Source organism: Limanda limanda, chromosome 19 (genome assembly GCF_963576545.1).
Source record: "Limanda limanda chromosome 19, fLimLim1.1, whole genome shotgun sequence".
Taxonomy (NCBI): domain Eukaryota; kingdom Metazoa; phylum Chordata; class Actinopteri; order Pleuronectiformes; family Pleuronectidae; genus Limanda; species Limanda limanda.
In genome coordinates this window covers 13,594,107-13,619,607 of record NC_083654.1, presented here as the reverse complement: position 1 = coordinate 13,619,607, position 25,501 = coordinate 13,594,107, and the positions used below count along the sequence as shown (strand labels likewise).

The 25,501-nt window shown below is 41.7% G+C and overlaps 1 protein-coding gene across 2 annotated transcripts in view; it reads right to left on the bottom strand.

Moving 5' to 3' along the window:
* atxn1a (ataxin 1a) overlaps positions 1-25,276 on the bottom strand; it is a 60,547-nt gene extending 35,271 nt beyond the window's left edge. For both annotated transcript variants that reach the window (XM_061092565.1, XM_061092566.1), the window contains exon 1: positions 25,095-25,276. The gene's annotated coding sequence lies outside the window, so the exon portion shown is untranslated. The remainder of the gene's footprint in view (positions 1-25,094) is intronic.
* Between the last annotated feature and the right edge of the window lie 225 nt (positions 25,277-25,501).

Sequence of the window (25,501 nt, the reverse complement as noted above, 5' to 3'; positions counted from 1 at the left end):
CTCTTAACCTCACGGTGCTGGCCCCCTGCCCCAGAGCCTGGCAGGGACACAGCTGGACCTGAAGAATGTGAGCATGAGTGGGCATCCTGAAGTAATTGGTTCCACAAGAGTGTGTGTGTTCCTGTGTGTACGTGCTCATATAGGATGGTTTCCTTTCCAATTCATACACTTTATAGTTGTACACTTTATAGTTGTATGAGAAGGAGGATAATGTTCTTTGTCTTTAATCCATAAATTATCTATGGCTCTATGAAGTCACACACACACACACACACCCACACACCCACACACCCACACACCCACACACCCACACACACACACACAGCATGTGTTTTGCGGCAGTGCTCTCTGCAGCTATGCAGCGTAGAAGCATCACCGACACGTTTGTGTTAACCAGAGGTTATTACAAAGGACATTACACAGGATTTGTGGCCCAGCTGTTCCAGTGGTGTTGCTCAGAGGCTCACAGAGAACAATCTGCTGAACTGGGACTCTTTAAAAGTACGACCGTGTGTAACCACGTGGGTGTGCTGCAGAGCATCTCAGACAGAAAGACGAAGAACATAGTCAGACACTCAGAGGGAAGTGATAGTTTACGTCAACTGGATTGAACAGAATGCAGTAGATATACCCCATACTGTCTGTTCAACAACGTGTGTGTGTGTTTTTGAGATTGATGTACCTAGGAGTCATCCTCTTCAGGCAAATTTGGCAAGGCAATGACCATCACCCCTCTTTCCTCTTGCAAACTAACACACACACACACAAGCAACGCAAGGTCAAAAACAAAGAGGATGCCGGTGTGGTCTCTCACTTGCTGTGTTTGTGTGTGTGTGTGAGTGATAGTGCGTGTGGTCTCTCTCTTGCTGTGTTTGTGTGTGTGTGAGTGATGACATCATTACTAGAACAGAGCACTCTGTAGCTGATTGATGGAGGGAGAGGTTGTTATGGTCAGTAATGCTGTGAGCTCATCTCCCAGCAACCAGACAATTGGACCTTGTCACTGTTTCTGTGTGCTTGTATCTTTATGTGTGATCGCCGTCTTGCAACTCGCAGGATGGACACGTCAGCCTGTCTCACACACAAATACTGACACAACACCCGACATAGAGTCTCACGCACTGACATGTGTGCATGTGCGGTGGTACGTGTGGATGTCCCTGTATCCTACTGCTCTGCAGATAATCAATCAGATGAGCAGATTACTTTCCAAGAACACACACAGATGCACCAGTATCTGAACATGTGACCACATGCTGGCTTTGACTCTAACTACTACGATGCTGCAGTGTCATTAATTAAACAAAGTTGACTTGAAACATCTGGCTTTAGAACATTGATTATTTAGTGTGTGATAAGGCCCCCCCCTTTTTTTTCTCCAGCCTCTCTCTTATTCAAAGTGTATTTATTTGCCCAGTTTTATTTCTCTCTAAACTGATGGCATGTGAGGAATTAATCTGCAGGTTTCAAGTTTGCATCTAGTTTTGTACTATATTACTATATTTAAGCAGATGGATTAAAAAACAGCTAATTTTCAACAGTATGTGTCCTACTTGACTCTCCTTCCTGTCTCGGTAGTGAGGATTTTCTGACCGGCTCTCCCTGTGATAAATATTTTAAAAAATAGTTAAGAGTTGAGACCAATTTCTTTGGGTTTTAGATCTGTGGATAGTAAAGACATGTTAAACATGGCTTTTATCGTTTCCATATGAAATTCATATCAGAAAAAGACTCTATCACTTCAGGACATGAAGCTCCAACATTTTATGACTCTCTTTACAGTTTGCACTATAAGTGGTTCTCTACATAATTCATGTTCATAGATTACATGCAGGGAAATTTATGAGGAGTCTGAAATTAAGGTGAAGAAGAGGTGGCTGTAAAGCTTTCAGGTAGACCATTTCTTTTCTCTTTCTAGGTAGTACAACCCTGACTGACTTGTAAGGAGATACTCTGTTCGACCTGTCACATGCGCCCTATCGGTTTACCGATCTTACACATACACGCCGGCCCACTTCTCAGATGACCACCCATTGAGAAGCAAATGAAGGAGACACAACGCTGCCATCACGTCGCACAACAACAACCGTGGCCTGGCCTGCTCTGGTGTCACCTGAGCAGCTGAGGCTTATCAGGCTCTTTGGCAGACTTCACACATAACGAGGAATCTGAAAAGACTAAACAGGAGGTCAAAGGGCTACGAACACAAAGCAGTGATATTTTTAACAGCTTCTTATATGATATATCACATATTATTTTCCACTGAGATGACAAATTAAATCCAGTAGGTCAGCGTATGAAACCTCTTGCTGATTATGTCCCATTTTATAAATAGGGCAGCAGTGAAACCTTGTGATTATACTGATCATCTCATAAGGGAAGGTCACAGGTTAATGCAAGAGTCATGTATCTTTTACTGAAAAACATTTCCCTCTACAAATAAATTTTTTTTCTTTCTTCTCTGTTAACGTGGGTGCATCAGTTAAAAGGTAAATTAAGCTTTGTGGTTGTGTGGTGGTTCACAATTTCTCAATGAGTATTTGGTGATGTGGACGATAAGCCAACTAGTTTCCTTGCACAGAAAGTGAGAATATCAAAAGTAGTTTGGCTCAGACTCAAACAAACTGCACTGCACTGCTGCAGAATGACAACAGAGTTTCTTTGAACCCAAGAAAGATGAAAAAAAAAGAGACAGAAAAGTGGGGAAAATGCGTTGGCAGATGAGGGTGGGGTGATAACAAAAAGAATGAATAAGAGAAAGAGACAGAAAACAAAAGAAGAAACGAAAAAACAGAGTTGAGGCTGAGTATGATAAAAGAACATTGAGTTTCTCTCTCTATCTCTCGTTCTCTCTCGTTCTCTCTCTCCCTCATTCTAAGATCTTCAAAGACTAATGCAGCACTCCTGAGACACTGCACTGGTGGGACACACGCACAGACAGACACACACACACACACTCACACACCCCCAGATGCGAGACAAGCTCTGTGCTACCCTCCTCTGAAACAAAGTAATGATACACTAGAAACTCAGGCAGACAGATGAAAAGGGAGAAAGAGGCTGAGTCACATAGAAGAAAAAAACACTGATGGCATGAAAGGAAAGAGGAAGGAATAAGATAAAACTATATTCAAGATAAGTGATGGGAGGAAACCTGCAGGCCAAATGCCAGTCATGTATGTTTACAGAATCAGTTTACCAAACCGCTGTATGTGCATTTAATGAGAAGTGAAGCGGAAAAAAACTCAAAAACAGCAATTTAACGTGCAATGTTTAACTTGGGCAGCTATCGGTATATCAATCAAAACAATAATAAAAGACCTAGACGGACAAAGCAACAGGTTAAATTAATAAGAAGCTGTAAAAAGGCAAACAAAATGAAACATCTCATTATCTTGGCTTTGAAAATGAGTTGGAATCATGTAGGGCTGCAACTAACGACTATTCTGATAGTCGATTAGTCACCGATTATTGAAACGATTAATCGACTAATCGGATCATGAATGACACAAATTCTCAATAGCTATTATTTAGCAAGCAGCTTTTATATTTAGCTTGAGGTTGTTCAAGGCATGTGATGACTGAAAATAAAGACAATAAAGATTGATACTTCATTATAAAAAATGACTTTTAATAAACTTTGCTGCATATAAGGGTACTGTTGACACAAAAGCAAAGAAAAATCAAGTTTTTGTCCATTTAAAACCAAGGACAGGCAAAGTGCTAATAAAAAATATTAATTTAAATTTCCCTTTTTACTGTGAACCAAGAACAGGCCAAGTGCTGGTACTAAAAATAAATTAAAAATCAAGTATCCATTTTTCGTGTTAACAAAAAAGGACAGGGAAAATAACATTAATAAAAACATCAACAAACGAAACTACAGTCTTCTTCAGACCAAATCATTTTGATTAAAACAAGACGTTTGTCAGGCAATAGGATAACATTTTCGCTTTTAAACTCGTTAATAAAAAGTTTAAAACATATTTTTGTAATGGATGCTAGAATCCTGCGCGCAGGTTTATACATTTATATATAACATGTGACAGAGGCGAGTCCGCATCGTCTCCGTTACGATGTCACACGTGCCTCCTCCTCACATGCGCGTGTCCTGCTTCCATGGAGAGCAGGTCCGCTGTGCAGATACTGCAGGTAGTTTTTCTCGGGCCATGTTAAGAGTGAAGTTCTCCCGAACTTTTTACTTCCTGGTGCGCGACTGCGCACGGCAGCGGACGCCGACATTGGTCCATGTTTCGTCGCTATTGCACATGCGCGACTTTCAGAGATAGGAAGGGAGCGAGATGGCTCACTCCTCAGGTACTTCCATTAGCACCTCCGGTAAAACGCCGTTTAGTTCCGCTGCGCGGCACGAGAAACACGCGCTATGACGTCACCAACGAATCATCGACGGGTAAATTCGTCGGCGACTATTTTGGTCATCGATTTTTGTCGACGACGTCGACTAATCGTTGCACCCCTAGAATCATGTCAATTTTGTGCTTACAGCTTGTCAGGTTACACCCGAGTGGCCAAAAACATATTTAATGCAGGTTTACATATAAAATTGTCATACTGTTATATTAATTTATTTTGGGAAAAACTTAAGCTGCATCATTATATTAACATGTTTCTTTATAATTTGTGAACAATTTCGTCAAAAAATGTCACTATTCTTCAATAAAACATAACAAAATATAAAAGCAGCAAAGAGACTATTACTTCTCACATCTCAGAAGATGAGTCTTATTCGGCAGCAGGAAAGTGTGTGCTGCACACGGCTTTTATCACCAATCTGCACGGCCGATAAAGTCAGACTCATTATTTGCTGCTCGCTTTGTTCAATCTGTTTCTCCTCAGTTCTTTCACCGTCTGCTTTTTTTTCCTCTCTTTGTCTCCGTCTTTCTCTGCTCAACCCGTCGAACCCTCTCGTCTCCCCTCGCCGCCTCTTCACTGTTGCCATTCAATCTCCCTCACTTTGTCTTGTACTGTAGCCCCAGGCTGCGTGCATCGCGCTCTTCCTCGTTTGACCTTCCCGCTTTCTGTCTCTCCTTCACCCACCATCGACCACCACCCCCCCCCACCCCCAACCCCCTGTGGGTATAACAACGCTGTTGCTCTCCGAGTCAGTCTACTCATGTGTGGCCTATTGCACACTGTATACACTTGTCAAACAAGTACTCGAAGGATGTTTTATACACAGCTCAATTCCACGCTCAATTGATTAACTGACAGGCTGTTGTGTTTGATGAGAACTATGTATGTTGCTGGTGACTGTGCAGCATGTGTGCTCTAAGCTACTGCACACAGACGATAACCAAAAGAAGCTGTGTCACTAGCTAGGCTGTACTCAAGAAGGTTTTTAAAACACTTCTGTAATGAATTAAATTAATTTCAGTTGAATTAAATAGTATCGTTACAGCCCTATTTAAGAGTGTGTGTTCTTCAGATACACACTGAGCCAGATCTATTAATAACACTGTTTTTTAGGACTCACAAACAAGCTTGCAGTCTCACAAACACTCCTTTGCATACGTGCTTTTCGGATTAAAAGAGCAGCACTGAACAACAGTACAACAACAGTGAATGCACTAGGAAAAATAATAAAACTACTTGCACCTTTGTGATTTTCCCTCTGTTGTACAGGCGGGTAGGGTTTGACATTTGTTCATATTGTTTGTGTTCAGGTGTCTCGACCGGAGTTAAATACTCTTGGAAATTTCCCACGGTTGCTATATGTTTAAGGTGGTTCACTAGATTTGTTATATCACCTCCAGAAGTTTACATATAACTTTGACACACAACTGACGTTGAGTTCTTTTTCTGGCACTGGCTTCTCATCTATCAAGCTGCTAGCTCATGTTGAATTCATTATCTGATGGGTCATGCATGAAATAGACCCCATGACAGACACGTGATGTGATTTGGTGACTCATTATGTTAGTATCTAAACATAGCATGAATCTTCATCATTATGGTTAAATTACATGTTATTGAATTTTAAAGTGATAATATTTCACTTTATAGAACATCATGGACGTCTTCAAGATCGATCATGATGAAATAACATCAGATTGCCCTTATAATGTACATAATATTAAACATATGTATACATCACATCTAGTGTTATAAAAATGACCTTGAGAAACTTCTCAGTCAAGCTGCTCTCATGACTTTAATCCCTTTGCAAGGCGGTGCTGCAAGATCCAGTGAATGCTGTGAAAGTCTAAAGTGCTAATATGTGTAATGCATTGGTTCCATTGTGTGTGTGTGTGTGTGTGTGTGTGTGTGTGTGTGTGTGTGTGTGTGTGTGTGTGTGTGTGTGTGTGTGTGTGTGTGTGTGTGTGTGTGTGTGTGTGTGTGAGAGAGAGAGAGATAGAGGGGGGGAGAGAGAGAGAGAGAGAGAAACAGAGTGGTTGTGTGTGTAAAAAGGATGACATCATTACTATGACTGGGCGCTGGCTGAAGGAAGGTCGTTATGGCTCACTGCCACGAGCTTTCAGTTTGTGGGCATGTGTGAGTGTGAACATCACCCTGTCTGTGTCTGTGTGTGTGTGTGTGTCTGTGTCTGTGTGTATGTGAGTGAGTGTACAAGTGTGTATTCTGTCTTTCTACATTCTTCTTTCCATTTACTCCCTTTCATTCTCTCTTTATCCATTCCTTCTTTTCCTTACGACCTACATGACATCCATCCCTCGACAATTTGTCCTCCACTTTTACTCTGTCTACTCTCAGTGCCATGCCGCATACTAAATAAAATCTAAGGCAAGCCAAGGCAAGTTTATTTGTATAGTCAGCCATTTAGCAGGTATTTTGATGGTGTATATCACACAGAGAGAACACATAGTCGTTGTCTTATCTTTTCCTCTTTTACTCCCTCTTTTTTTATCTCTCCCCGTTGAGCTATTTTTTTTTCTTTCCTCTCTCCCTCTCAACATAAATATCTCCCTTCCTGTCCCTCTCCTCCGCCTCTTCTCTTTCCCTTCACTTCCTTTCCATAACATGCTCGTCCTCCTTGCCACTTTCTCTCCTTCCTCCCTTCCTCCATCTGTCTACCCCCACCCTCGCTGTCCTTCACCTCCCTGTATCCGCAGAGCACACCCTCAATCCACACCACCTTTATGCACTGACTGTTGCTCAGTTGGTAGGTGAGCTACCCACAGTGATAGTCATAAAGTCTCACTTTACACACGCACACACACACACACACACACACACAGACACACACAGACACACACATATGCACACTCTTGCTTTGCGCATAAACAGTGCGATCATAAAGCTGACACTGCTGTCATTCAGACTTATAGTGTTGTAGAGAAACACACCCAGAGATAAAGCAAAGAGTAAATGTGAGAGAGTTGTAAGTGTGTGTGTGTGTGTTTGTGTGTGTGTGTGTTGAAGGCTAGTGCACAGAGTGGAGCCACTAAAACAACATTGCAGCAGATCCAATAAAGAAAAAACTTGGTACAAGTATTTTACTGAAGGGACTTTCCTTTATCCTACTTTCAAGTTCAACAACCATTTGTGTGTGTGTGTGTTTGTGTCTCATTACATCATCACATGGTGTTGTGGGTCCACTCACACACATAAAGAGACACTCACACAAAAATACAAAAGACAGTATATGCACACACACACACAAGTACTAACGTTGCTTTATCTGTAGCTGTGTGATTGTGTGTATGTGCTAGTGTGAATACACTGTAATGAAGTCATATGATTGCAGGGGCACACTGGAGCTTTTATAATACCTTTTCAATATCACTCTGTTAATGCTTGTAAAGAGCGAGAGGAGGAGAGAGGTAGCATCCAGGTGGATCACAAAGGAGGGGAAAGGTGGAGGGAAGGGAGACAAAAGAGGGAGAGATGGAGTGAGTGAGACAGAGAGAAAGGAGGGGGCATCATTACAATGAAGCCATTGTGTTTAATCATTGGTAGAAAAACTACAACTTGCATCAGGTCTGTGACACAGTGCAGGAACAATCGACTGCATTCCACGGAGGAGAGGAATGTCTGCTCAGCATCTGCTCAAGGTCTGAATGAGGAAATTGGCTGAAAAGGTAACATTCCTCACCTACTACTGACTGGAGATAGACACAGTATCTAGGTAAAGCAGAAACACTGAGTAAACACACCATGGCAAAGATCTGTTTATTCCTTAGAAAGGTGAGAATGGTCCTGCTGCATGAAGGCTGTGAAAAGAGAAAGAGAAAGACAGAAAGAAAGCGAGACGGGGTGAAAGAAAGAAAAGTGCAGTGCAGAAAAGTGACTCTTCCCCATGGAATGCAAGCCTCAGTAAAAGGTTATCCTATGAAATCCAATGCAATCACAACTTTAATTTGTAAAACTAGCATGTTACACCTCATACTGGAAAACAGACTGAGTATGTGTCTGACTGGCTGACTCACTGCACAGCTGTCTGAAGGGCTGAAAACCTGGTTAGCTGAACAGCTGTCTGGCTCACTGCACAGCTGTATGGCTGGATAACAGACAAACTGAATATCTGTCTGACTGTTTGACTGGCTGGTTACCGAGCAGCAGTCTTGCTGACCGATCCAGCTGTCTGACTGACTGAGACCCGCCAATGAACTGAACATGTGAACGTTTTTTAGTGTCCGTGATAAGCTGAGTAACTGACAGAATAGTCGACCACATTCTTATGAATACGTGTGTGCAATAAATGGAGAGAGACATAACGTCTTTATCAATTTTTCATTGCAGCTAACTTTTTTACCTGAATGACCATGTTGAGGGTGTGCGAGTGTGTGTGTGTGTGTGTGTGTGTGTGTGTGTGTGTGTGTGTGTGTGTGTGTGTGTGTGTGTGTGTGTGTGTGTGTGTGTGTGTGTGTGTGTGTGTGTGTGTGTGTGTGTGTGTGTGTGTGTGTGTGTGTGTGTGTGTTGGAGCCTGTGTTGTTGCTGCAGGGAGGGTTGCTATTGCTCTCTGTTGTTACACAATACATATTGTATAACAACTGGCAGTGTGTGGGCGGCTCCCACCATCTGGAAAGATGCCACGCTGACGTGCCTGACACTACACACTGTTTGTGTGTGTATGTACTTTTTTTTTGTGTGTTTGTGTGTCTGTGTCTACCCTGCCGCTACAAATAGATACAGCGTCATCTACAGTGGTTAGGTTCCTGGGTTCATGTACATGTACATGACGAATTACAGGGAGGAAATTGAGTGCAATGCTGCATTTTTACTGTATGTATTTGTTGTGTGTATCTGGACTACACATGTATTTCTGCTAGGGTACATGCATCAATAAATGTATCCAGGGTAATTCTCCATTATCTCTATGTGGTATTGTCCTCTGGGTGTTTGACAGCTGACAACAGATGGTGAAGACTTCATTATCGGGCTTAGCAGGAGCCCAACTCTCGCTGTTTCACTACTGGTTCTGGGTTTCCACAGAGATCAGCCACGGAAACAACGTCTCCATCCACAAATAAACAAAAAGACTGTGGAGAGGACGATACACACCCTCTCACACACACACACACCCTCTCACACACACACACACACACACACACACACACACACACACACACACACACACACACACACACACACACACACACACACACACACACACACACACACACACACACACACACACACACACACACACACACACACACACACACACACACACACACACACACACACACACACCCAGAGCAAATACAGCACTGAAAGAATCCACTACATCAGCTCCGACTCAGTCCTCAACAGCGAACTGTTGCTATGGAGAGGAAAAACTCGGCTTTCCGATCTATTTTAAGGTAGCTGGTGTTGCGTTCTTTCCGCTACATATGTCAGAATCAAACAAACTGTGATGGCAAGCATCGCCACAACACTGTAAAGCAAGTGCGAGATGCTTTTTAATTACCAGGCTTAATTATTTGCCTCCCTGCTGCTACTGATCTGTAACTAATCAAGTCTACCAAAATGAAATGAAGACGTCAGGCTGTGAATCGAGGCTATTTGTGTACTTAATTGTTATAAACACAATGAGGAAACGATCATTTTATCTTAGAGGTAATAAATCCAGAGGAATACCACTTACGTGCATTATGCCCGGAGCAGTCCAACTCACCTACTTTGTGTGACATGCAAACTTTTAATTTAAGTCGTTAGCATGAAGAGTTAATGGATATGGTTGCCTATTTTCAGAGACTGTGTGCATACTTCTGTGTGCATTTCTAGTTTCAAGGTGAGTGTGTAAGATCCACACAGTTGATGAGGTGTTAACATTGTCTGTGTTTTTAGCAGACGGCTTCACACCTCGATAGAAAGGCACAGGCGCTTGCAGCAGGTGAATCCCAGCTTCCTTACCTTCAGCCATCACCTAAGTCATTACTAATAATTATTTCCTGACTGAACATGCATGGCTTTGAAACTTGTCTATCTGGGGTTATCTAGTAGTTTGCATATAGTATGGTTATTACAGGTTTCTTCCCTGTATTAGTCATATCAGTCTAATACTTTACACCTAAACCTTGAAAGGCAACCAGTGTGTTGAAGGCATATGGCAAAGAGCATTTATGACAACTACAAACAGATATTTGTGCGTTGATAAACAGACCAATATCAAAACAAGTACTTCAATGAATCTTCCACTCCTACGTTTAGGTAGTACATTTTATTCCTTGGCAGGGAGGAACCACTCGAGGTGTTGAAAAGTGGGGGAAAGTGTGAAATATGTGGAAATAAAAATAACTGTGAAGTTATGTGTCGTCTAACAAGAGGAAATTAAACCCCTCGCTGCATTTCTTATGCCCTCACCTGCTGAAGCACATGAGAGTGTTTCTCGTGCGTTTACACACAAGGAGAGACAATTGGTCGAAGAATATGCTGCTTCTGAAATACACACAGGAAATCAGGGGCTACAAACACACTCTTACATTGTCACTAGTGTTATGTTTTATTTAGGTCACCTTTGATTTAATTTTACTGGTGCCAGCTCTACAAATGGTCCATTAAAGAACATAGAAAACTAAACTCTAGGTGACACCCAGGCCCTATAGAGCACACAGGAAGGCCACGGCTGTTGTCACGTCATATTTCATCCTCACTTCCTCTTTCTCCCTGGATCCAGACAGGAAATATTTCCTACACAAAATCCCTTGGGGCCATGTAATGAGGCCTAAGCTGTACAAATGCTGGTGTATATGTGTGTGTTCACACAAACGGGTGCGTGCAAGGCCTACAGCACATGCCTTTCGATCTGGTATTGAAGACTTTGCAGAAACACACACAGAAATACACACACGGGTCTGAAAAGGTTATGGGAAAGACTCTTTGGCTGCGTTTTCGAAAAAGGAGGTAGTGAAAGAGAGAGAGAAGAAAGCAATAAAAAGAGCAGCCTGTTAAACATCTATACAGTATGTGCATGTAAGCAAACAGGAGACTGACAACATGCCATTCATATTTGTCATGTCTGTTGAAAGAACGGTTCGTTTTAGATGTTCACACAAAAAAATATATATCAAGCTGCTCTGGATTTGACTACAGAAGAATTTTGACTGCAGAGCTTAGGCCAATGGAAAAATACCAGGGAGGGGCCTCATAAATAACTGGACCAATGACAGCTCATATCAATATTGAAGAGCAAAGAGGACAAAGGAAGCAGAGAAGCACAGGAGTCATTTCAGGAATTTGTGTTCAAACTGTTGAACATGACAGTAGAGCTGTATGGTTTCCATTTACAGTCAAACTGATGATTATATTCTTGCTTTTTCTCGTTCATATTTGGTGAAAAACAGTCGTCAGAATTAGTTTTCCTCTCCCAACACGATTTGCACCAGAACCCATTGAATTTATCGTGACTAGAATGAAAGAGAATAATTCCGTCCATACATCATCTGAGTATAAACTATCTTTTGTATCTATCCCGGGTGTCATCACCTTCGCTTACATTTTCTTTAAAGTGAAGACATCAGCAAAAAGTCACAATTGCTGCTATTTGACATGTTCAACATACTTTTCCCTGTAGAGCCGCAGTGGTTATTAGAATGCTGTCGTGGTAAAAGAAATAAGGTGTCTCACACCGTTAATAAAAAGGGGGATGAACTTCAGGACCTCATATACAAGAGTATATATAGACTAGGAGACTAGAACAACTGAAATCTAATCATATAGTCCAACAAATTAGTATTTTATTTATATTATTGTTGTTGTTGTTTATTTGTACTGGTGTGGGGTAAACAATGACGGAATGCAAGTAGTACATTTATTCAACTACTGTATACAAATTTGAGGGACTACATTACTTGAGTGTTGCAATTTCATGTTACTTTATACATATACTTGATCAATGCGGCTGTTAACGTCTTACAAATGAAGCCTGATTGAGCTCGTCAAACTTCACACAGTCATGTTGTTAATCTGATTCACTGATAAACAACCAACCACAATTTACACCAAGCAACCTGTGATGTTAGCTGTGATTTTTTTGTGTCACTGTGCATTTAAATACGTCTGCACTAAATTGTTAAGGACATTGCAGGCTTTAAAGGTTACAGTTCACAGCTGATCTGTTTATGGCTGTTAAAAGGGGAAAAAAAGTGCACCATCCATCAACTCCGGGTATAAGAACTGGATAGAGACCTGTCGTACTGCCGACGCTGAACCACAACATCCATCTGCCGCACTCAAGCGTTCTTTTTAATTGGCACCACGTATTGATTGGTGACACCAAATCTATGCAAACAAAAGCTAAAACTGCTGGGTCAGGCTATCGTCGTCTTGCAACTATCCTCTAACCACAAAGTTTAAGTGCGATGGAGTGAAGAGATAGAAGTGGACACAACCACTGTGAGTTATGACTTCTGGGTGATGAAAAACATTGATACTGTAAATAAAAGAAAAAAATGTACCGCCACTTCCGACACTCCTGTGACTCCCAGTCAGTCATAACCAGTGGGTGGTTTATGGTGTTGTAAAAGCTAATCTGACCTCTGATGAGTCGTTCTCACTCTAAATCTCTGTTCTTCAACTCGGTGTGTGTCATAATTAAAACGAAAAACCTGAGGTATAACCCGATTTGATCATTCTTAAAAGCCACAACTGTCAAAAAATGTTGGTGGATTTTATCAATCAATCATCACTCCAATTGTATTTGTATAGCCCATATTCACAAATCACTATTATACTTACCTATAATTTATGGGATTCTTCCAATTAATTAATTGTATATTTCACGTATACATACATATACATATACAAGTCAAGAACTCCTTAAAGTGCTCTGAAATAAAAGATAAGACTGAAAGGACCAGAACAGCTCTGAGTGAACCCCCTGTTGAGATGGCATTTGCTCATTTCAAGGTCAAACATAAACTTTAAATGTTCAAGGTGACAAGCTTTTATTTCTTTGTCCTTTCATTTAAAAACTAGTATTCCTTTTACGGCAATATAAGTCTCTTATCGTGGAGTTACTCTTTACTCGTTTAGAGAAAGCATTTATAATGCAGCATAATTGGTTTAAAATGAAAGACAAAGACACATTGGATAGGAGTTGTAATGCTGAAGATGTTCTTTTGCATCTAGTGCAGTAGAGCAGCCAGTGTAATAGAGTATAATGAAATACAAACATATTGTGAAGAACTCTTTCCTGGTCTGTGCCTCTGCAGATCAGGGTGGAGTTTTAGTGAGGGAGCTGGGAGGACGCACAGCAGTAAATAATGACTGTCTCAATGCACAAGAGATTTTTAGACACTGTAATAGCAGGCTGTAATATGGGCCAAATCTGTCCCCAAGGACAACCCTGGATTAACCAACATCACTCAAATCCCACAAATGCACACGCACACACTGTGGTAGTGAGGATCAATCTCCTCCCAACCCTCCTCCCACTTATTTAATAAAAGGACAATAAAAAAAATAAAAAGGAGAAGGAGGGAAGGGAAGGGGCGAGGACAGAAAGGAAAGGAATTTTGTGTGTGAGAAAGAGGAATGGAAAGAGAGAGAGAGCAAAAAAAAAGATCTGAAGAGGGAGGGAAGAAAAGAGAGATGGAGACAAGGCAGAGAAGAGAGGACAGGCGTTTCAATAATTCACCATCTCCTGCTTCATTTAGAATAGAATCAGTGCCCAAACTGGACCCGTGTGTCCTCTGCATATGACACATCGTCCACTGGGTCGGGCTCACTCGCGAACTCTGCCCGTGGATTTGTGTGTGGATTTGTGCAAGAAACAACACGTGTGAGGATGAATGTGTGGGTGCATGGAGGTTAGCACTACAGACGAGCAGATATGGATTTCTATTAAAGGAGTAATGTAAATTCATTAGTACGACTGGTGCAGTGAGAGGAGAGAGGGGAAAGGGCTGAGAAACAGACCGCATTACATCTTTATATAATAACTCCTTTTTCTGCCTGCGATGGCCCAAATTGCCACTTTAGCTACTTTTAGACATATGTATCAGTTCATGTGAAAATACAGCAGGATAATATCTAGAGCTTTCACCCCTAGACGGATGCTTTGATCAAGTGTCTAATATGTGACAGAGACAAAAAGAAAAAAAGTTGAAAAAAGTATTACATATCTCTAAGACAAAATTCAAGACATGGTGATACGGGCGATGCAGAAAATTCGGTCCTGCCTCTTGCCACCCCACGTCCTAATGTTGCAGACATTTTCCTGTTGTTTTGAACGCAGGAAGATCTCCTGCCATGTTCTTCATGTGTGAAAGGCAAAGTCCAGTTCATGTCTCATGTGTGACACATTACAAAACAGACAGAGCTACAACCCTTCTACCAAGAGACTCTAAAAATACCTTAAAATAGTCGTCTCCATAAAGCTGGTTACTCCATTGCTCCTGGGAGTTGGTGCATATGTGGAGCCACAGAAGTCTACAATCCTGAACGTATTAACATGTAGAAAAGAAGGATGCTTCTGTGTGTGTATCTGTGTGTGCAGGTGTGCTGAGCTTCTCCCGCTGTGCATGTCTGTGTTCAGCCCTTTCAGCCATTTGTTCTTGTATTCTCATGTGATGTGATGATTTGCATACACTGTCCCGTGCTAAACACTGTCCAAGAATTGTACCGTGTCACTCGGTAATGTGTCTAAGACACCACAGGAGGAGGGAAACAAGACAATGTTGTCTGAAAGACATTACTTAAAATGTCAATGTGCTGAAGACAACAAGCAGGAAAAAAAACTTACTATTGTGTGGGTGAAGATTTCATTATGTTAAAAAACACCTCAGCTAATCATGGTTTAGCTCATACAGGAAAGCGTGTGTGTGTGTGTGTGTGTGTGTGTGTGTGTGTGTGTGTGTGTGTGTGTGTGTGTGTGTGTGTGTGTGTGTGTGTGTGTGTGTGTGTGTGTGTGTGTGTGTGTGTGTGTGTGTGTGTGTGTGTGTGTGTGTGTGTGTGTGTGTGTCATTCAATGTGACCTACAGCAGCAGGCATCTCTGTTATGTAATCCTTGCTGTCAAACACGTTCACACACACCTCCGCAAATGTGTATATATAAAGACACACACACAAATATACACACTTGGAACACAAACACACTTTGCATGAGTTCACATTTACGCGTGCACACACACACACAAACACACTCACACACACACAAACATCTGCCTGTGGTTATTCTTCAGTCATGGTGAGAAAACCCTGCGTGCTATCTCTGCACAATCAAGACGTGTGTTCCTCCCTCATACAGCAGGCGCTCTAAATAACTAAATAGTGAAATTAATGGTTCTGATGTCTGCACGTCTGCTGCTCTCTCGTCATTATTTATACCGATGGTTAAATAATTTTAAGGATGACATTGAAATTGGTGGTGCAGTGATTAGCACTGCAGATTGGGGTCAGGTTATTTGGTGACTCTAAATTGTCTGTTGGTGGGAATGTGAGCATTCTCTGTAGGTCGGAGATACACCGGCAACTGGTCCAGCTTGTATCCCACCTCTTGAACCAATGCCAGCTGAAATTAGCTCCAGGTGATGCAACCATTAAAGGATAAGCGGTATAGAGAGTGCATGGATGTTTTCAAATCTTATCAAAAGAAAACAAGTCCGTTTTACTTTGCACAATATTATTTTTAGTTTAGTCAAAAGCAACTAGACCTGCTTTTCATTCACTGTCCCCTTTTCAGCCGTGAACTCCTGTGATCCTCACATTTATGAATGTGACATTATGGCAGTCCCTTTCTCCTTCGCTTTTTATGTTTATGAAACCTCCCACGCACAATTCAACAGCCTACAGTTATTTACAGTGGCAGGCTCATGGCATTGTGCTGCTCTGCTCTGTGATGTGAACAGCACGTTCCCCATCTAAGGCTATCACAATACTGTATGAAGTCCCAGTTGAGCGTAGCATCACAGCACTGAATTATTGCTGAGTGGGGCTGGGTTGTACAAATGCATTCATTAAAAGGTCCTAGGATTTCAGTCCAACAAAGATATTTTATTTAACAGAGAACTAATAAAAAAAACTGAGAAGATTTGTTTTCTCGAGTGTAATTCTTTCTTCAGAGGCCAAATCAATTTATTCTGGCAACAAACCAGTGTAGACTCATTATTACAGATGGAAACACAGGTAGTTGCTGCTTGACTCACTTTTTAAGCACAAATCACAATTATTCACTTGTTTCAGTTTCTATGCTTTGCCTTATGGCATACGTTATAGACTCTGAACTGTTTGAGTGTCACAGGGGAGCGGAAGCAGATCCCATGCTGAAATTGGGCAAGAGTTGGGATATACCCTGTAAGGCTTACCAGAATATCACAGGGCTAACATATGGTGACAAAAATTGACGCTCACATTCACATCAACAGGCAATTTGGAGTTCCCATTGGGTCTGCATGTCTTTGGACTGTGGGAGGAAGATGGAGTACTAGTCCATACACAGGGAATAAATGCAAATTCCTCACAGAAAGATCCAAACCGTTCCCCCTATCAATCAATCAACTAATTGATAATGAAGAATCAGTATTCTGGTCAGACTGACCGAGAAATAGCTTTAAAAGACACACAGATTCCTTGAGGGAAAGTAAAACTTTCACTAAACCTCCAATAGTGGTTTTAATGATGTTGAGGTGTGTACAAACGCATACTGTGAGCTTTAAAAACCTCTTAGGTAGCAGCATGTTATAATAACTCTGCATTATTCCATTAAAATCGCTTAACTGAGGCCCGTCTGTCATTGTTATACCATTGAGGGAACCACAGGGTGCTACATTAGCCCCAAGTTCCCTCTGTTCCCCCCCAAGTGAAGGGAAACTAGTTAAGCTCAATGGGCTATTAGCTCTCACCTCTCCACACAAAAGGATAGAGGAGCGTAAGTGGAGAGTATATGGGGAAACTGGTAAGTGGCCATCCATCAGCACTGCTGTACTGACAGCACCAACAATTACGTGATGGCAGGAGGGCCTGGTATATACAGGACTATAAGGTACTAGCAGTAAGATCCTACTGCAGAACTTGCAACAGCTCTTGTGACGAGAACTAAAGTGATCCTGCTGCTTCTGTAGAAATGAAAATTCTCAGCAACAAAGGCATAAATACATGTTTCTAAAGAAGTATTGACCATATGCCTGCTGGTGAAGTGGTGTATCTACATGATTATTGAGGAAAATAGTCTTAAAATTCAGTTTATTTGTCTCCCAGGTCATTCTTAAGATAATCAAGACTTCAGAAGCTACAAACTTGCACCTGTAGTTTGGCTTTTTTGAAGCTAATTGTACCCTCGTAGTTGAATCCACTTATTGTGAGTCGCTTTGAAACACTCCTCTGAGTCTGCCCAGCAATGCCGACCACTACGGACACATACATACATACGACTAAAAAAAAGTGGCTGCTAATGTCGTGGTACTGTTAACTAGAGAGAAGGGAGACAAGGGAGAGAGAGGATATGGAAGGGAGACAAGGGGAGGGATTGGCAAAGTCAACGACGGTGAGCCATGCAGCGAAGAGCAAAGGGAACCTTACAGAGATATATGAGCACAGGAAGATGAAAGGGAGAAAAATGAAGGGGAACATTGACAAAGAGGTGAAAAAAATAAGATAACAGAGGCACACACGGCACAGATTCGGAGTAACACAGAAAGACAGTGAGATATGAAGAGAAAAAAGTGTGTGGGTGGTGAGAGAGATGACAGTTTATCATACAGCCTAGTTGTTAAAGCAATAAAGTCTCTATAGGTCTCAGCATAAGGACTTTCCAGGTGCCACAAAGGCCATCCCCATTCATCTCACTAAAAGCTGATGTTGCTGAACTGAGCTCAACTCCTCTTGGAGAAAATTGTTTATCATCATGAACTCTTAACTCTTTCAGAACATCCAGGCACATAATCCATTAAAATATCTGAGAATACAATTTCTGAGGCGAGGTCCATTTTGCTTTCTTGTTTCATCATGATATGTACAAATGAAAAGCAATCAGAGTTCAGATCCTGCACGTCCATTGTATTGTCTATATATACACAAAATTCTACAATTGTCCTGCCACAGTTTCCTCATAATACAAAAAACATTTTTTACACAACATAAAAGACCTCTAATCTATTGCTTTGCACTGTTGCTTCATTATAGAGCTATGTGCAGCACTATGAGCTCTCTCTCTCTTTCACACATCAACATATTGACTAGGGATGGGTATCGTTTGGTTTTTATCCGATACCGGTTCCTAACCGATACTTTTAAAACAATACCGGTGCCTAAACGGTGCCTGAACCGATACTTTTTTCAAAAAAGTGCACAAAACGATGCTTGACTAAGAAAGGCTTTTTTTATTGCCAAATATATTAACTGTTTAAAGTAGATTATAAATATAAATAAATACAAAACCCTTTTTAACTTAAAACTATGAATAACATACGAACTGTTTACAAAAGTTTACACTATACTTATATAAATAAAAATAAATACAAAACACACACACTCTGACTCGTGACTCTGACTTCGGTGCCTGAGCCAAATGAAGACTGAGGGTCGCTTTCCCATCGCTCGGAGACCCCGTGTCTCCGCGGCGGGGGCTGTCGCAGGCAGGCTTCGGCCCGCCTTCGTCCCCTAAAATGCGGTCGCTTTTATGAAACATTTCTCGGCGTGGTCTTCGTTCCTCCCGCCCCGAGCCTTTCCAAGCCGACCTGGAGCCGGTCGCGGAGCCGGTCGCGGCGCACCGCCACGGAGGAAATGCGCCCGGCGGTCCCCCTTCCCCCCTCCTACTGCACAGGAGCCCTGACGCACGCGGGGCGCGGGCAGCACGGGGACAAGAGTTTGTCCACCGGCGGCCGCGGCCGACATGCCGCCGCTTCCCGTGAAGGAAGGAGCGGAAGTGTGAGGAGGCGGGACGAGCGGAGATCTCAGTCTCCAATTGGCTCAGGCACCGAAATGTGGCACCGAAATCTCCGTTGCATTTCGGTCCGGGTAGGTACCGGTTGTATTGGAACCGGTTCCATATTGGAACCGGTTCTCGGTACCCAACCCTAATATTGTCACAATACGACTGATATAGGCAAGAGATTCACGTCAGTGGCCCGTTAAAACATCCATGATTTGTTTTACGCTCATCAGCAGGTATTTAGTAAAAACTCAAGAGATATCGCGTTAGCTTTGCGTGTTTTCACACCATGAAGCATAGGGTTCTCAGCAGTTAGGGCAGAACTCAGTTTGATACCGGCCCTGCTCATCTTCATCTCCCTGGCCTCCCATGACCGATTGGCTCTAAAAGTTAATCACCTGGAGATGCCCCCCTAAGTTATTCCTACCATGCTTTATGAAATCTGTCAATGCTATGCCGGCATGCAGGGTAATTAATGAAAGTATGATTTAAAGCTGGGCTGAAATTGTTCCCTAATCTTATGCTGAGATATTTTTTATTGTTTACAGTGTTAAAGATGCTTTAATCTGATACCCTGTGTCGTTTTCACAGATGCTCCACATATATCAGCCTTGAAAACTGAAATATATAAAGGCAACAAGTAGTTTCATGATTGTACTGATGACATTTGTTCAAAGAAACCATATTGTACCTTTGACTGACAGGAAAACCTATAAATTATCTAATTTGCATGACGTCTGGATCCCATCTGAAGGTAATTATCATCCTCTAATGTGATCACTCCTGCCAGTTGCCACCCACAAGTCCCCTTCTGGATCTCCCCTACATTTCCATCCCTCTTCTCAATTGTCTTTCTCTTTCTCATAGTACACTTATACTGGAGGTGTGATTGCATTAAGCCACAGCGAACAAGGGCATCCCGGGGGCCACGCTAATGTACAGAACAGAATGTACAAGTGAGTGGTTTCTTTGAAGGAGAGCAAGAGAGAGGTTGGAGTGTCAGGCCTCCATTACTATAATCATTTTAGCTCACTTGAAAAGGTTGCTCTTATAAGGGCTTCTGTGAAAAAGACAAGACAGGCGAGGAGATGCAGGAGGAGGGAAAAGGCTTCTCGTGAGTTTGAGTAAATCTTGGGCTTTTATTGCCTTCCCGCAGGATCACCCACAGCATCCACACAACAAAATAATTTTCAGTCCCTGAAGCATGTTTGTAATTTCCTTGAGATATCTTGCATTTTAGATTAAAAACAATGAACAAGATCAGAAGAGGCTGAACAGCAACGATAGCTTTCAGCATTATTCACTTTTCAGGATAAAACACACATACCATAAATCATATGTGCTAATTTCCAGACCTGCTTACAACCAATTGGTGATTGTGTGTCTACCTCTTATGAATACAATAAAATAAAAAAACAAATGATTCACAAAAGCAATATGTTGCACAAGCTGCAAACAGCGTGGGATATCTTTCAAAGCGGGGGCGAGAGGACAGGGAATACCCTGAAGGAATAACATCTAATGCAATCAGATCGCTCTGGCCAATTAGTCAGTGTAGCCCAGCCAGAGATGATTTGAGTCATCATTTCTCATTGCTTAATACTGTAAAGCAGGAGGTAATCAAGAGCAAACAAAGAAAAGAGCAACAAAAGTGGGTCGGAGTTAAGGAGGACAGTGGATTAATCATGCAAACAGTAGACAAGACCGTCTGTGTGAATAATGGAGCCCACACAGAGTCTTAAGTTCCTAAAGAACATATTAAAGAGTGCTTGCACACAAAGATACAGAACACAGACATTGGGCATCGTGCCCCCATCCCGCTGCACACAGTCACGCTGACAGACACACATGTATGGCTCATTAGTAACGGCCCCACATCATCATGTTTTTTTTCCATGCTGATGGCTGAATTCCAGTCAATACCCCACAGCTCCATATGACATTTCACATTTCACATACATATGCATTCAGTATGTTATGGCGCACAAACACAAACTGTCTCTCTGTTGCATGTTCACCCTGGTACTACACTGAAAACACACACACAAATACGTACAGATGAAGGTATATGCTGTATTAACACAACCAACATGCCGACAGCCAGACACTGACTCACACACTTAAAGAGAGTACAAGAGTAAAGCCAGTGATGTTTATCGAGACCGAGTAATGGAACACACAGGCGAAGCTGAGCAGAGATATACACGCTGATTAGCTCCTATGGGAGAAGCCATTGGACCTTCCGTATGATTATTGAGCTCGACTTCAACATCTCTCCTTTGTAAACAGACGGCAGCTGTATGGAAGATAAGGCGCCGCTGCTGGAGTTTACTGCACAAGAGTTATTCCTCTTATGTGGGGGAAAATTCCTTTTTACGATTGTGTCAACTGTGCTAAAAAGAGTTCTGTCTTTATCAGTGCTACGACAGAACTGCTTTGTCGAATGAAGTTTGGCAGGAGAAACAGAAGATGTATCGTACTGCTCTGCTACGGAATTTAAAACCTTATAGAAAGGTTAACGCTGCAGTTTTAGGTCCGCACAACATATGAGGTCAGTTAATATGGAAACTAGATCGTGAAAGATTGCAAAGGTTAACAAGTCTGTTTGTTGGACTAGTGCAGCTCCCATCAAGCAGGAATGTGACCTTTGATGATGCAATTAGTGATGTCATCAAATGGTGTCTCAATTCATTCATTGCTATTGCCATGGTAACAGCAAGCGTGTTTTTTTTGTTTATAATGGATGAATGATGTGTGAATACTGTACCTTCCTCGTTAAAGTAAGGATAAATAAAGAAAAGAAAACTTCTGAGCTCAAATATAATCTCTTCTATAATGATCCCCCACCTGTGTTAAGTCAATATTTCCTACTTTCTGACATTCATACAAATTTGTGAAGTGTCTAGACAAATATCTTTACACAGGAGACATGATTATGCATTTTTCCAACCTTGGTGAAAACATTGAAATACATTTTTACTTCAATGTGTTATATTCCCTCTTTTGTTAAGATAATTCTGTATAAGCAAAAACCTCGAAAACATCTCTCTTTTCATTCATCATTCATTCAGTCTCTCTCTCGCTCTCTCAGTGATTCAGAAACAACCAGCAGACTGGGTGAACTCAGCGACACGGGGCAGGGTAATTATGTAATTGTTTGGTGTGTGTGCGTGCGTGTGTGTGTGTGGTTGTGTGTTTGTGCGAGACAAAAGCAGGGCTGAGGGAGACTTGAGAGGGGTCATGGATAGAGAACCGAAGAGAAAACAGCAGAAAGAAGGGACCAGAGGAGAGAAAAAGAGAAATGGAATTAATGTATTAATGTAGTTCCTTCTGCTTGTCTGTGGTCAGCACAAAATTACCACCTTTTCCTCTCCTCATCTCTGTGTATCGTCCTCTCATCTTTATTCTCTCAACACCTCCTCAGACTCCTCATATATCTCACTTTACAGCTCTACTCTCCCCTCTCTCCCTGTTCTGGGGCAGCTGCTGTTGCCATTGGCAGTCTCAGGTGTGTGTATACGTGCGAGTGTGTATTTCCCTTGCTCCTCAAAACCAATTCAATCCGAGCCCAGATCAAATAAAGCGGAGCACAGCTTTCACAAGGGGGCAGACTAGGGGGAAACCATCCTAACATACTGAGAGGGAGCAAAGTAAAGGGACAACCTATTCATTTCAAGTTTCTTTCTAAAGGTAACTTAAGTAAAGATTAAGGTATCTTTTTGTTTGACTGATATTTGACTGATAATTCATCATTATATAACCTTTGATAGACCAAAAAACATTGTAAAAGTGTTTTTATTTTAAATTTAGATAGACACCTTTATCAGACACTAAAAACTAAAAACATGATATCGTAACGTCTTGAATAATTGTATGTTTTTAATCTAATATTAGCTGCCTATAAGAAATAAAGAATTTTTAAATAAAATATTATTTATTTCTAAAGAAAAGCTCCAATTAAACCCAAGTAAATACATATTTAATATTTAAAAACATCAAGTGCCATGAATATTGAAGTTAAGTGTCAAATGTGTGCATGTTTATCAGACCTACATACAAACAATGCATTACAATTAAATAATGGGCACTGCAACAGTCATGTGTTGTTTACTATACCTAATTGTCCAAACAGCTACAGTGGATTCAACGTGGACTTGTATAAAAGTAACAACTTTTTAACACAGTCAAAAAAACAGAAACCACATAATCATTTTATAAACTAAAATTCAAAAGACTGTTTTACTACTTGCAAATATGAGTAAATAAAATGCTCTAAGGCAAACATCTTAACACAAACCGTGATTTCTGACTTGCTAACAGGCAGCGAGACTAAAATGGATCCAGGCCACGTATAGCTGATGACTGACAGTCTCTATATAGTGCTCCCATTAACAGCCATTTTCTGACATGTGTTGATCACCACGAAGTGCCGCCCGGCGTCATTGTTGGAGCCTCGAGACTGTCAGCCCTCCATCTGCTCATTTCTGAGGCTTTCTGCTCAGAGAAAGCCGACTGTCAACGGCAGATTGACGGCAAGAGTGAGAGAGAAAGAAAGGAAACAGATTGACGGCAAGAGTGAAATGTTTAACTTCTCTCCAGCCCAAGTCTGATGTGTGAAGGAAGGAGGAGACTAGGGAGGCAAAATAGAGCCAAGAAATGGAATTAAATGTATAAAATGAGGCTCTTATGTAGCAGCATTTTGATGTAATTATATAATTGTCTTGCATTTGTTTCATCTACATCTATCTTACCTTTGCTTCATACTTTCTCTAGGATTGTCCTTCTTTTATCCCCCTCCTTGAATTAGTTAATTAAATAAACTAATTAGGCTGTACTTCAAAACATATTTGTATAGTTATGAGGCAAGTCCCAGAGCACACTGAAGTACACACAGATAAATCTAATGCTGGTGAGTCAAGTGCAACTGTATAATAATGCTGAAGGGTAATATAGAAAAAACTGTTGAGCAAAAAGCAGGTAAGCAGGGATGAGACTCTGAAGATACTTTGGGTTTTGTAACTTTTTAAAAACAGATTAAACTGTAAACAGAGAGGAGGAGAGGAGAGGGAGACTGGTTTCCTCACTGTCCTCAGTAAGTCACTCGATTCACTCTCTTCTCCCTCGTAGGACAGAATGGAGCCTCAACACACAGCTGGTGAGACGGAGATAAAGGACTGACGGAGGGGCTTCAATAGATACAGTGGAAAAGAGGGGGCGGGGGGGGGGGGGTCCAGCTCAGTTAGAGAATAGGGTCGAGACACTGAGAGAGGAGAAGGGCGAAAGACCGACAAGGAGGGAGGTTGGCAGAAGATAAATCGGCAAAAACTGAGTTGAGAGACATCACAGTGGGAGGGTCAAATCTAAGAATGAGACACTACAGAATGCAATGAAAAGTTAAATCACATGAAGGGAGAAGAAAGAAGGACGAAGAAAGACACGAGCAGAAAGGCCCGGACAAGAATATCCTCTGGGCCACATACACATACACCCAAAAAATACAACTCAGTAAGTCTGCTCTTGTGACTATTACACAATACAACTGTATTTAATGCTCAATGACTCAAGGGTTCCTGGCTCGGGACTGTGGCCCCCAAGAGTTACAACGATAAGTGTGACCTGAGACAGGATCATTCACAACAGACAGAATCATACAGCAGAGTGTTAACTCACATTGCGGTCAATGAGTTGTGGTAGGTTAGACATTTAAGATGCCAGTTGTCATCACTAATCCCTCAACATCCATTTGACCTCTTGGTTGATGAGTTTTACTTTTAAGCCAAAAACAGAAGTTCCATCCTACCTGAGCAGAGGAAGCAGAGCCACTTGGGCGGAGTAGGTGGAGCCTGCCGCTCAGTTGAGAGCTGTCACCCGACTGGAGCCGCGGTTCCTGGTGTTAAGTCTGGATCTCTCCACCAGTGGGAGGGAAGCGTCCCAGATGCCTGCGCCGTCTGTCCACGTCTGTCTGTCTGCAGGTGCTGTCACCATTCCCTACAGGAAAGACAGAGAGACGGGGAAACATTAACCCAAATTTCAAATACATCTGTTAGTCTGTATTCTGAAAAACTTTATAGAACGTATTGAGGTCACAGCTATTGCTTGTTCTACCTAAATTATCACTGCATAATAACTAGAAGCAACACTTTGAAATCACAATCTTCAGCTTAACCTTCAGACAAGTGTTGTTTTTCACAAAAGAGTTTGCTTTCA